This window comes from Gymnodraco acuticeps, unplaced genomic scaffold (assembly GCF_902827175.1).
Source record: "Gymnodraco acuticeps unplaced genomic scaffold, fGymAcu1.1, whole genome shotgun sequence".
In the NCBI taxonomy this organism is placed as follows: Eukaryota; Metazoa; Chordata; class Actinopteri; order Perciformes; family Bathydraconidae; genus Gymnodraco; species Gymnodraco acuticeps.
In genome coordinates this window covers 596,738-607,485 of record NW_022990004.1, presented here as the reverse complement: position 1 = coordinate 607,485, position 10,748 = coordinate 596,738, and the positions used below count along the sequence as shown (strand labels likewise).

The following is a 10,748-nucleotide window of genomic DNA, read 5'->3' as shown; positions in this document are numbered from 1 at the left end:
AAGTCTTTAAATGAAACATGAATGCAATTTAAAAGACTTGGGATGTACCATTAGAGTTGGTCGTAAATTGGAATTGGAGAGCAGTTATTAAGGTAGGAGTATGAATCCAAAAGCACGTTGGCTGAACGTCTGTGAAGGAACAAGACGCTCTGCTGTAAGCCTTAACAATTTCTCCTGGAGATCTAACTATGATGAGTGCAGGTTTTGTGTTATTTAAAAAAAAAAGTCAACTTATTGGAGAGAGGACAGTGTGGGAATCAGCAGAGAGACAGTGAGAGGGGTTTAGCATGCCACAAAGGTCTGAAGGGTAGAACCCAGGACGTTGAGGTTTTGGGGCACATGCTGTGACCTCTTGGTGCTCCCAGTGCAGGTCTTATATATATATATATATAAATAGTGCTTAGCTTTTTTTGCTAGCTTTCTGATCTTCATCTAGAATACAAGCATTCACTCTTAGGGGAATATGCTACTCTTTACAATTCTGCCTTGCTCTAGAGCAGTGGTTCCCAAACGGTGTGCCGCGGCACACTGGTGTGCCGTGAGGCAAGTCCGGGTGTGCCGTGGGATTTTGTGACAACCATACATTATTATTGCAATATACAACTACACAAAAATAATTACTTTTTAATTTACTATATCAGTACTTTGTAGGTTTATATGTACGTAATCTGCGCGACTTGCGCGTCCACATCTCCACGTGCAGTGCTGCATAAACATGGCTGAGTCAGCGATAACTCTCGAGGGGTGGAGGTATGCCCATTATTTTGAGTTCGTCCGAAGAATAGACAGGAATGTGACGGTGAGGTGCAAACTGTGTCCAGGCCAGAAGCTGTTATCCACTGCTGGAAACACCACGTGGTCAAACCTCAACACACACCTACAAAGAACACATGCTAAGGTGAAGCTAACGCACACGCTATTTGTTGTTTGTTTATATCACATAGTCTGTTCTTCTTCTCTGTCTTCCGGTTGTTGTCTGTTTTGAATGACAAATACACACTACCGCCGCCTGCTGGTAAGGAGAGTTATTGCCACTCACGCATGCGCAGTTCGTACGTGCTCGGCGAGTATAGTAACAAATTACTTTATGTAGATAGTTACGAAGTAGTGTAATATATTACTTTTTTTAAAGTAATATGTAATCAGAACAACAGGAGGTCACGGCTCTCTGTTGAACAGAACTTGTGAGTGGCCCTCTCCTCAGCGCCCCGACATGCACATGTATCTCACTAATTTGTAAGTCGGCAAAATATTTACAATAGCACATGTTTCAATGCTGATTGCTGAAATGTTACATTTATAATTTATAGTTCAGGACCATGCAATGCAGCTTCCTTGCATTGACAGTTCTCTGTGCTGAATTTCTGCTGAGTTTCCTTTGCCTCATTTTTTATTTTGTGACCTGTCTGGTTTAAATGAGTGTGTTGCTGCTTTGATGAAGCCTAATTTGATAAAGTTTCAAATTAATTTCTGAAATATTTCGTTAATAAATATTTCATGAGTAATATAGTTGTCTTTGTCACATTTTATTTGGCATTAGTAAATAATTATGCACATTTACAGATATTTTACATGATATGAGTGATAACACGTGTTATAAGGGCTATTTTGCACAATAGGTGTGCCTTGAGATTTTTACTTGTCCTTTGGTGTGCCTTGGGCACAACAAGTTTGGGAACCACTGCTCTAGAAGACATGTGGCAAATCCAAACCAAGGTTGACAACAGGTCTTTGGATTTAGTAGGTGCATCACAACTTTTCAGATTCTATTTCTTTCCTGCACTCGCCGTTTGAGGCTCAGTACTATATAAATAAACTGTTGTACACAGGGACTCTCCTTAGTGTAGAATGGAGGGTGAGACTCAACAGGTTGTCAAGTTACAACCAAATCAAATTGTTGGCTCGTTGGCAGACACCTTTGAGTGAAGCTCAGAACTCTAACCATTCACTGTGAGGTTGCCTCAGTATGGGGAGTGGTTTCCTGCTGAAGAGTGGCTCAGAAAAATTCATTGCATAAATAAATTACATGAGATAGTTGTAAATAACAGCATGCAATAACTGAGATGCAAGGCAGTAGAAGTTGGAGGACGGTTCTGGATTTGACTGGAACACTTGCCGGTCACAGCTAGGTAAATAACTGATTTCACAGGGCTGCAGGCTCTATTTATAACGCAGGCTGAGAGCAGTAATATCAGAGTACAAGCTCTCTCCTGTGTGTTCAGGCCAGAGGCACACTGAACTTATTTAAAGGAGCACTTAAAATAGGATTTCTTTATAGCTGGATGGGGTTACATTAGATACATGCTATTCAAAAGCTGGACAGACATGTCAACTTGTAAGCGAGCAGAAATGGTAACATCTTAAAATATCAATATGAAGTCTCAAGATGTTATATTAATCAAACATCTCAAAAAGGAATGATTTGCATTTTGAGGAACAAATAAATGTTCTCTACAATTTTCAACACTATGCTTTCACCAATTCATTCTGAAAGCTAATATTGCATAAAAAAGTATTATTGCTACTACGCCTGTTATTAATGTGATTAATTCATGATTTATGAAAAATCCCCTCCTTGTGGCCCCACCTTTTAAGAAATCATAGCCAGTTATTGTAGTCTATTGAAAATGGTTTCATTGAATAAACTAAATAAACGATTGTGCTGTGTTCTATGGGGTCAGTTCAGTCTCAAAAATAAATAAAGGCACACAAAAGGATACACAAATGTAATTCCGGATTTATATATAAATGTCTTCGTCCACACACATATTTTTCAATGCACACACAAAAACGTATCATTTTATAAATGTAAAAAAGTTTCAAATATATTTCTGATCCACACACAAATAGTTACATTAAAAACACATTTGAATGTTGTTATATTTATATAAAAAACGTTTTCTGTGTGTGAAGCTCTCTGCATTTGTGTGTGGATTTTTGAGACTCCCCTGAAGCAGCTAGATTCACACACACACTTTTTTTAAGAGGCGAGTGTCTTCGGCCAATCAGATGTCTGCTTCAATTCAATTCAATTCAAAACCTTTATTTATACAGATAAAACCCATTGAGATCATAGACCTCTTTTACAATGGTGACCTGCTTCAATTAGTTCCAAACATTAATACAAACATGACAGAAAACAAAGGACATTATATGATACTACAGTTTGTATACTAGTAGCATTTACAGACACCAATATTTTCTGATTGTATAGCGTCTATCCTAGCTTTAAAAACATGAAATGGAATCAAACTGCTTAGCTTCCATTCCTTTTGTAGACTGTTCCATGCTAGCGGCGCTGCGCATCTAAAAGCTGTATTTCCTAATACAGTCCTAGCAGTTGGCACATGTAATACAACCACAGCTTTAGATCTCAGGCAGTAGCCATTTACAATACGCTGTGAGATCAGGGAACAGATGTAAGACGGAAGTTTCCCTAACATTGCTTTATAAATAAAAAGATACCAGTGATTTAGCCGCCGTACAGTAAGTGAAAGCAACCCTGCCCTTGTATACAGGGTACAATGATGAGTCAAAGTCTTACAGTCTGTCACAAACCTTAGTGCACTATGATAGGCGGCATCTATCTTGGTGAGGTAATTGGCCGGCGCATTCATATAAAATAGCAACCCAGTCTCACGGCATTTCGTGTTCACCAACACGATTTTTAATCTATTGATTCGTGTTCACCAACACGATTTTTAATCTATTGATTCGTGTTCCCCAACACGATTTGCCCCTTTTTTTCGTGTTGCACAGCACGATTTTAAAAGCAATGTATTTCTACTGCTTGCAGCACGTCTTTTTCTCCGGTCGGGTCGAGGAAGACCTGAAGCTGTGTGGTTCATAAAAACATGTTCTTACTCAATATCAAGCCACAATTATTGCTTTTATTTTAAATCGTATAATTTCGGACTTTTGTTGCCGTCTGTGAGGAACATAAATGGGGCTCAGAGCCTCAGAATACTGAAATCTGTATTTTTTAAATATTTTTTCCTTCTAATTTGTTATTCTTTTCAAAATAACACACGGTTATTTACTCACCAATAATACACAATTATCCTTGATTTTATTTATTGGTTTAATTCCATAATCTCGGGCTTTTTTGGCGTCCGTCAGGGACTGAATTTCAAAATAAAAATAACCGGACATAGGCATTACCCAAGATCCTCAGCTATGGTTTTAAGCTCGTTTATTGGATGTTTTAGCCGCAATGCATGCTGGGATTTGGTGTTTATATGATATGAAATCCGGAAAACATTTGTGTACCTTGTGTGCATCTAGTGGTTAAAGCACGTTATTGAATTATTGTGTTTGATTAAAAAAATATTAAGAGTACATACTTTCATAGGGGGAAAGTATAAATATAGAAATATAGAATATAAAAAATCAAGAAGATACTATAAAGTGATCTCTACAATAAAACAGTTTAGTGCAGCATGTACAAAGATATTAATAGGAGGAGGTGCAAAACAGAAAAACGAATGAACCTTTATTTAAACATTAAATAACAGATTAAGGTCTTCTTTTAAATAAGAAAAAAACGTTCGGGGTATCTATCTACAGATAAATATTAAGCCTGACAAAGTACTTAACGTCTAATATATTGCTTTCCTGCAATGTTAACTATGTTGAAGCACTTATTTTAACTGATATTATACATATGAATTATACTCGTATGTATGTAGATAGAATAAGAAATGTGCAGAATATGACAGTTTAATGGTGGAGGTACACACATATTGATAGATGTCTTGTAATGCGCTGTTGAGGAACCTGTGACACAAGTGTTTCATTCATTGCATTACTACACCGTAGTTGTGTATATGATATGTCAATAAACCTTTGAAAATCTTGAAAGGGATGTGCAAAATAGCCATAATATACAGTCTTTAATTAACTATTAGTAGAGAATAACGAGTAATGAATATACTTTATTACTCGTTTCCATTCATGTCAATTGCAGATAAATGTTTAGTCTTCTCAAGCACCAACTATCAAATATCTCTCCTGATTGTTGGCACTTGACAATCACCTTACCTGAATTTTACTCAGGTGTAAATAAAGTCTGATTTAAGGGTTGTTTATATTTCACATAATTAATCAGAATCTGCAAAGTAACTCAAATAAATGCAGTGGAGTAAAAATACCAGGTTAACCTCTGAATTGTAGTTGAGTAGAATTACAAAGTAACAATGAGCTGTCATGTGGGTATATATAGCGATTTTCACCCATTTATTAATTATAATAAATAATATATAATAGTTTTACATTTGATAACGCCAATGTGTTTAATACTGGCAACTTCTAATTGTGGGAAAAACAAAAACGTTCAGTAGAGACGTCCCATAGAACATTTGGCGAAACACAACAGCCAGCATCCAGCATGTGTAGTTCTGGGGGGGGCGTTCGATTCCAGTTTTGGATAGTCTGTCGTGGTTTCGTTCCATTTCACACAGCTGTTTGACGCTCTGCGTAACCTTACGGGGGACTGTAGTCCTAAACGATAGCTGGGGATTATGGGTAGTGTAGAGTCTTCGGCCATCCTAAACTCAGAAAGGTTGACAATCGCAATGACGCTCGAAATGTCCCTTATACGTCTGTTTCCGAATATTTTATTTTGAAATTCAGTCCCTGACGGACGCCAAAAAAGCCCGAGATTATGGAATTAAACCAATAAATAAAAGCAAGGATAATTGTGTGTTATTGGTGAGTAAATAACAGTGTGTTATTTTGAAAATAATAACAAATTAGAAGGAAAAAATATTTAAAAAATACAGATTTCAGTATTCTGAGGCTCTGAGCCCCATTTCTTTTCCTCACAGACGGCAACAAAAGTCCGAAATTATACGATTTAAAATAAAAGCAATAATTGTGGCTTGATATTGAGTAAGAACATGTTTTTATGAACCACACAGCTTCAGGCCTTCCTCGACCCGACCGGAGAAAAAGACGTGCTGCAAGCAGTAGAAATACATTGCTTTTAAAATCGTGCTGTGCAACACGAAAAAAAAATCGTGCTGTGCAACACGAAAAAAAGTGGCAAATCGTGTTGGGGAACACGAATCAATAGATTCAAAATCGTGTTGGTGAACACGAAATGCAGTGAGACTGGGTTGAAAATAGATCACCATAGTCCAGCACAGGTAAAAAGGTCACAGTGACTAGCCTTTTCCTGGCCTCAAGAGAGAAACAGGACTTGTTTCTATAAAAAAAACCTAGCCTAACCCTCAGTTTTTTAAGCAGGTTATTTACATACAGTTTAAAAGAAGCTTCATTTTCAGTTCATCTCCATCAACATGGCTTCTGGAAGTGGCGCTCCCGCTAACAGTGTAAGTGAAGTATAAATACTTTCACATCTTGTCATTAGTCATGCAATAATCTCGAACTATACATTATTACGTTTGCTTAATTATGAAGCAATATTTGAGGATATTTGGAACTTGTTTAGTAGGTTTAATTGTGATGTAGCTAATAAGCTAACATTAGCTTGCGCTGCTAAGTCTGTCTAAAGTTTCTGTATGCTAAATTGGTTGTACTGCTATCAAGTATTATCTTTAAATGAAGTTGACGTTATTGAAAATAACTGATAGACAGGGTCTATCGCCTCAAGTCGAAGTATATTGTCGTTCATGATTAAGTATGTTTAAGCTATGAATGGTTGCTTTGTTACTATCTATGTATTATGTGTGGCATTTAATACTAACATGTGCGAACAAGTAAGCTAAATAATGCTAATAGACAAACTAGGATGAGTAGGATCATAAAGTAACTTAGCTTACCTTCTGTTGCCCAACAGTGTTCCACCACCAGTGAAGTCAGCTGTTTACTCCTATATAACCCAGCGGTTGACTGCTTTAATGACTATATGAGATGGCTAATGGTTTTAGCCATCTACAATCTAAGCCTTAGCTAGTGGGTGAATAAAATGACCTTTTAATGCAGAACTTGTCATTTATGGAGCAGCTAACAAACAATAATTTTCAGATCAATGTTTGTCATCTCTAATCTAATCTCTTAATTTATCCCCTAGGAATCACTGAAGCGTGACATCTTTCAACGACTGCATGATCGACTAACACACATCCTGGAGAGGACACCTGTAGACATCGAAGGGTTAGAGTTTGCGTGTTGTCAGGATTGTGTTCTATTAAGTGCTCTAGTTGATGTAGGAGAGAACATTCTGTCTGCACTTGCAGACCTTAATACATTCTGTCTGCACTTGCAGACCTTAATACTCTCATCCAGCAGGAGAGAGTATTAGTGTGCATCCATGCATCGTGTGGACAGTGTTGGTGTGCTCTCCAGGATGACCCGGATGGGATGTGTGGTGAGGAGAACATACACAGTTCCTTACCCTAAGTACATGGTGCACATCGACACCAATCACAAGCTAATCAGGTGTGTTTTCATGCTATCTGTATGTGAAGTGTTCATTATATTATTTTTCATTTCTAGTTTTATATATCTTGTGGTTTTTTTAATAATATTTAAAAATGACCATTGACAAAACATAGCATAACGTAGCATGAACAAATTTGGTTTTGCTTTCATTCACATACATATTCTATGTGAGATCTATGCTTCTGTGGATGTTTTGTATTGTGTTTGGGAGTTACTTTTTTCTTTCTTATTTGTTTAAACTTAGATACAACTTTGTTATCTTTGGAGGAATAGATGGCTATTCAAGAAAGGTAAGACTTTATACTGTCAAAAAGTAACAACTGCAAAAATGTTGCTAAACAAGAGTGGTGTTTTTTTTGTTTTTTTTATTAGGCTTCAGATTATTTTCTGTACAAATAGGGGGTAGTAACCTACTCTTTTTCATTCGTGAGGGGAAGCAGGCTTTGTATACTGGAAATTAATTTATCAAAGTCGTAATTTCTATTTTTTTACTGACTGAATAGTGCCTATTCCACCGTTTCCACTATTCCGCCTATATGTTCACTTTGAGGCTGTGATTTAACATTGAAACATTCTCTTTTTATAGTATTCATGTAAAGTATTCAGTCCTTTCTATTGAGCTTTGACTTGATTTCTCTTGTCAAGAGACTTCATGATATAACATCAAATCATTCTGAGGTGTCTAGTTTTCTTACCGTTTCATGTCATTTGTCAGTTGATTTATGTTGCAATGAATACTAATTGATCAAGTTGATAATGTGTTATATTATATATTTAATTGTATGTATAGATTATGTACTTGAAGGTAGCAGACAACAACCGGTCTGACACCCACTTGGTCTTCTTCAATGAAGCTGTGAACGAGCATGGGTATCCACTGAGGTATTCATATCATTCCAAATGTAATTTGTACTGTGATTGTGGACCTCCCATAGTATGCTCCCCTCAAATAGCTGCACATTGTGTCTTAGTTCAAAGAGGCACATTTTGAACCAACAAGATAAAACAATAGCCATCACATACCTTTCCAGGCCTCTAAAGTGCGCTCAGAAACATTAGCTTTGCTGACACAGCTATAATTGTTAACACAATTGTGTACAGTAGGGGTTTAAAACTGGGCCTCTCCTCAATTTTTATGGCACTACATTATTGGGAGTATACTGTAGTGTAATATATTTTATATACTACATATATTTTAATTGTGCAATAATTTTCCTGAAGCATATAATTGATTTGTTTTTCAGAGTGAGAGGAGATCATGGAGGGGAAAATGTTGGAGTAGCAGAATTAATGTTCTCAGTTCGTGGAACTGACATTAACAGCTTTATTGCAGGGAAAAGCGTACACGACCAACGGTGAGTCAAACCTAATTTTGGAAGCTTTTGAGACTATTCATTCTTAACATCTCCTTTAACAAACTTTCAGAAGAAAATTCTAATTTTAAAAGGAATTTACAGGCCAAGGTCATGAACATTTTCAAGCAAAAATGTACTTTATGATGACTCTTGTGTCATTCAATGGATTATTGCCAAATTAAAACAATATTACATTTGAACATTGAAAATTGAACAGTTTGTTCAAATTATCTGTAACTACAACTTATGACACATTTTCTTTCAAATACAGAATTGAACGTCTCTGGCGTGATGTGTTCATGAGTGTTACGGGTGTGTTTTACAACACCCTGCACTCTCTTGAGGAACAACACCTGCTTGACATCAGCAGCATCCTGCCACTATGTTTTCCTGCCACGCATCCAGGCCAACCTTGATGTGTTCACTGAGGCATGGGCCAACCATCCAATCAGGACAGAGCAAAACATGACCCCAAACCAGTTGTGGCAGGTGGGCCAAGCACTGCATCCTGTGGCAGATCCTGATCCTGAGGTTAATTCCAAATGTGTTAAAACATCTCATCACAATCTCTTGTTGATCCTCAATCAATAAAAAAACAAACATCCTTACATTTAGGTTCTTATTCTCTACACATAACTATAATCACATTCAAGACTAGGTTTGTTTTTCACCACATGTGTAAAGTCAAGTCTTTTCCATAATAACCTTCACATATACCACAATCATTACTTGTATTTATAGAAAATTGCATAACCTTTTCTTTATCTTATTTTGTATGAAGTTGTGATAATGACATAGTGCTTGTTTAATGCGTTAATACATATGAAAGGTTATTCATATATACACACCATTTGTCTTTGTCAGGGTATTCTCATACCAGAGGTCCAGTGGGAAGAGAGTGGATTTTCAAATCAGCATCATCCCGGGGTCAATGTCCCTCTCAGATCCTGAAATGATGCTGCTGCAGGACACAATCGATCCACTACAAGAATCGGATTGTTTTGGAGTTGACATTTACCTCGAGACTGTCCAATACGTTGAGAACCTCATTGAAGCCAGATAATGAGGATCAACATTTATTGTCCTTAACTGTACTTGCAACTTAAAATTGTTTAACTCAAATTGCAGTTGCTGGATTGGAATTGTAAAAGAGAAATGTAAGTTTATACAGAGTTAACTTTTCAGTGAAGTGTTGGCGGTAATAGGAGACGCTAAACGAGTCCCTCAGATTTGTAGGTTGATAAACAAAAGGTTGTAATCAGCAAGCTGTCATGTGAGAAGACAGGATAATATCATGTGTACTGTTAAGGAAAGGTGCTGCATCAGGAGTACATGGTTATGTTTTATACATTTCTAATGTACTAATTCTCCAAAAATCCCCTTTCAGTATAGAATACAATAATTGGTCAGTGTCCCTTTATATCAACCTTTTTTAACCTCATCGTGAAAAGGAAAGCGGTGTTGTTTCAATCTGGGGAACAAAATGATTTGTTTACCTAAGGCTACTTTAAATATTTAATTGTCAAATACAGTTTTTTAGCAACTGAATTGAGTTTGATTTACTATATGAATAATAAAGAACCATAATTGAATGTACTGCTTGTGTTCAAGGGAGTGGCAAGTGTAAAAGTGTAACAATGATAATAGCCAAAAATAATTCTACCAAAACTCTTTTATTAAAGAAAAAAAGCTGCAGGTGTAAAAGCTGTTGGTATATATTGGTACAACAACTGTAACACTAGGAAAAGGAACTAGGAGTGCAAGAGCATTATTAGCTTGAAATGCAACTACACAAGCCCAAAGCCTGAATCGATGGAGCCATCATCATGTCCTGGTAGAACTCCTCATACGTTTTGTAATGGCTGGGGAGCTTCAATTTGGTGAAGCAGGTCAGAGCCACGGGGTGTTTTGCCGTAACAACCTCCACATTTAGGTATCTTGACGGCAGCTCCCACCCAACCCAGAACCTCATGAGGTTGCGCAGTATGT

The 10,748-nt window shown here is 36.9% G+C and overlaps 1 long non-coding RNA gene across 2 annotated transcripts; it reads left to right on the top strand.

Moving 5' to 3' along the window:
- Window positions 1-7,367: 7,367 nt before the first annotated feature.
- LOC117544188 lies at window positions 7,368-10,748 on the top strand. 2 transcript variants are annotated; one of them, XR_004568657.1, is made up of 6 exons: window positions 7,368-7,401; window positions 7,649-7,694; window positions 8,195-8,286; window positions 8,649-8,759; window positions 9,031-9,290; window positions 9,624-10,748. It is a non-coding gene; the product is annotated as an uncharacterized LOC117544188 (long non-coding RNA). The 2 variants fall into 2 exon arrangements; XR_004568656.1 differs by lacking the exon at window positions 7,368-7,401 and having other exon boundaries at window positions 7,420-7,694.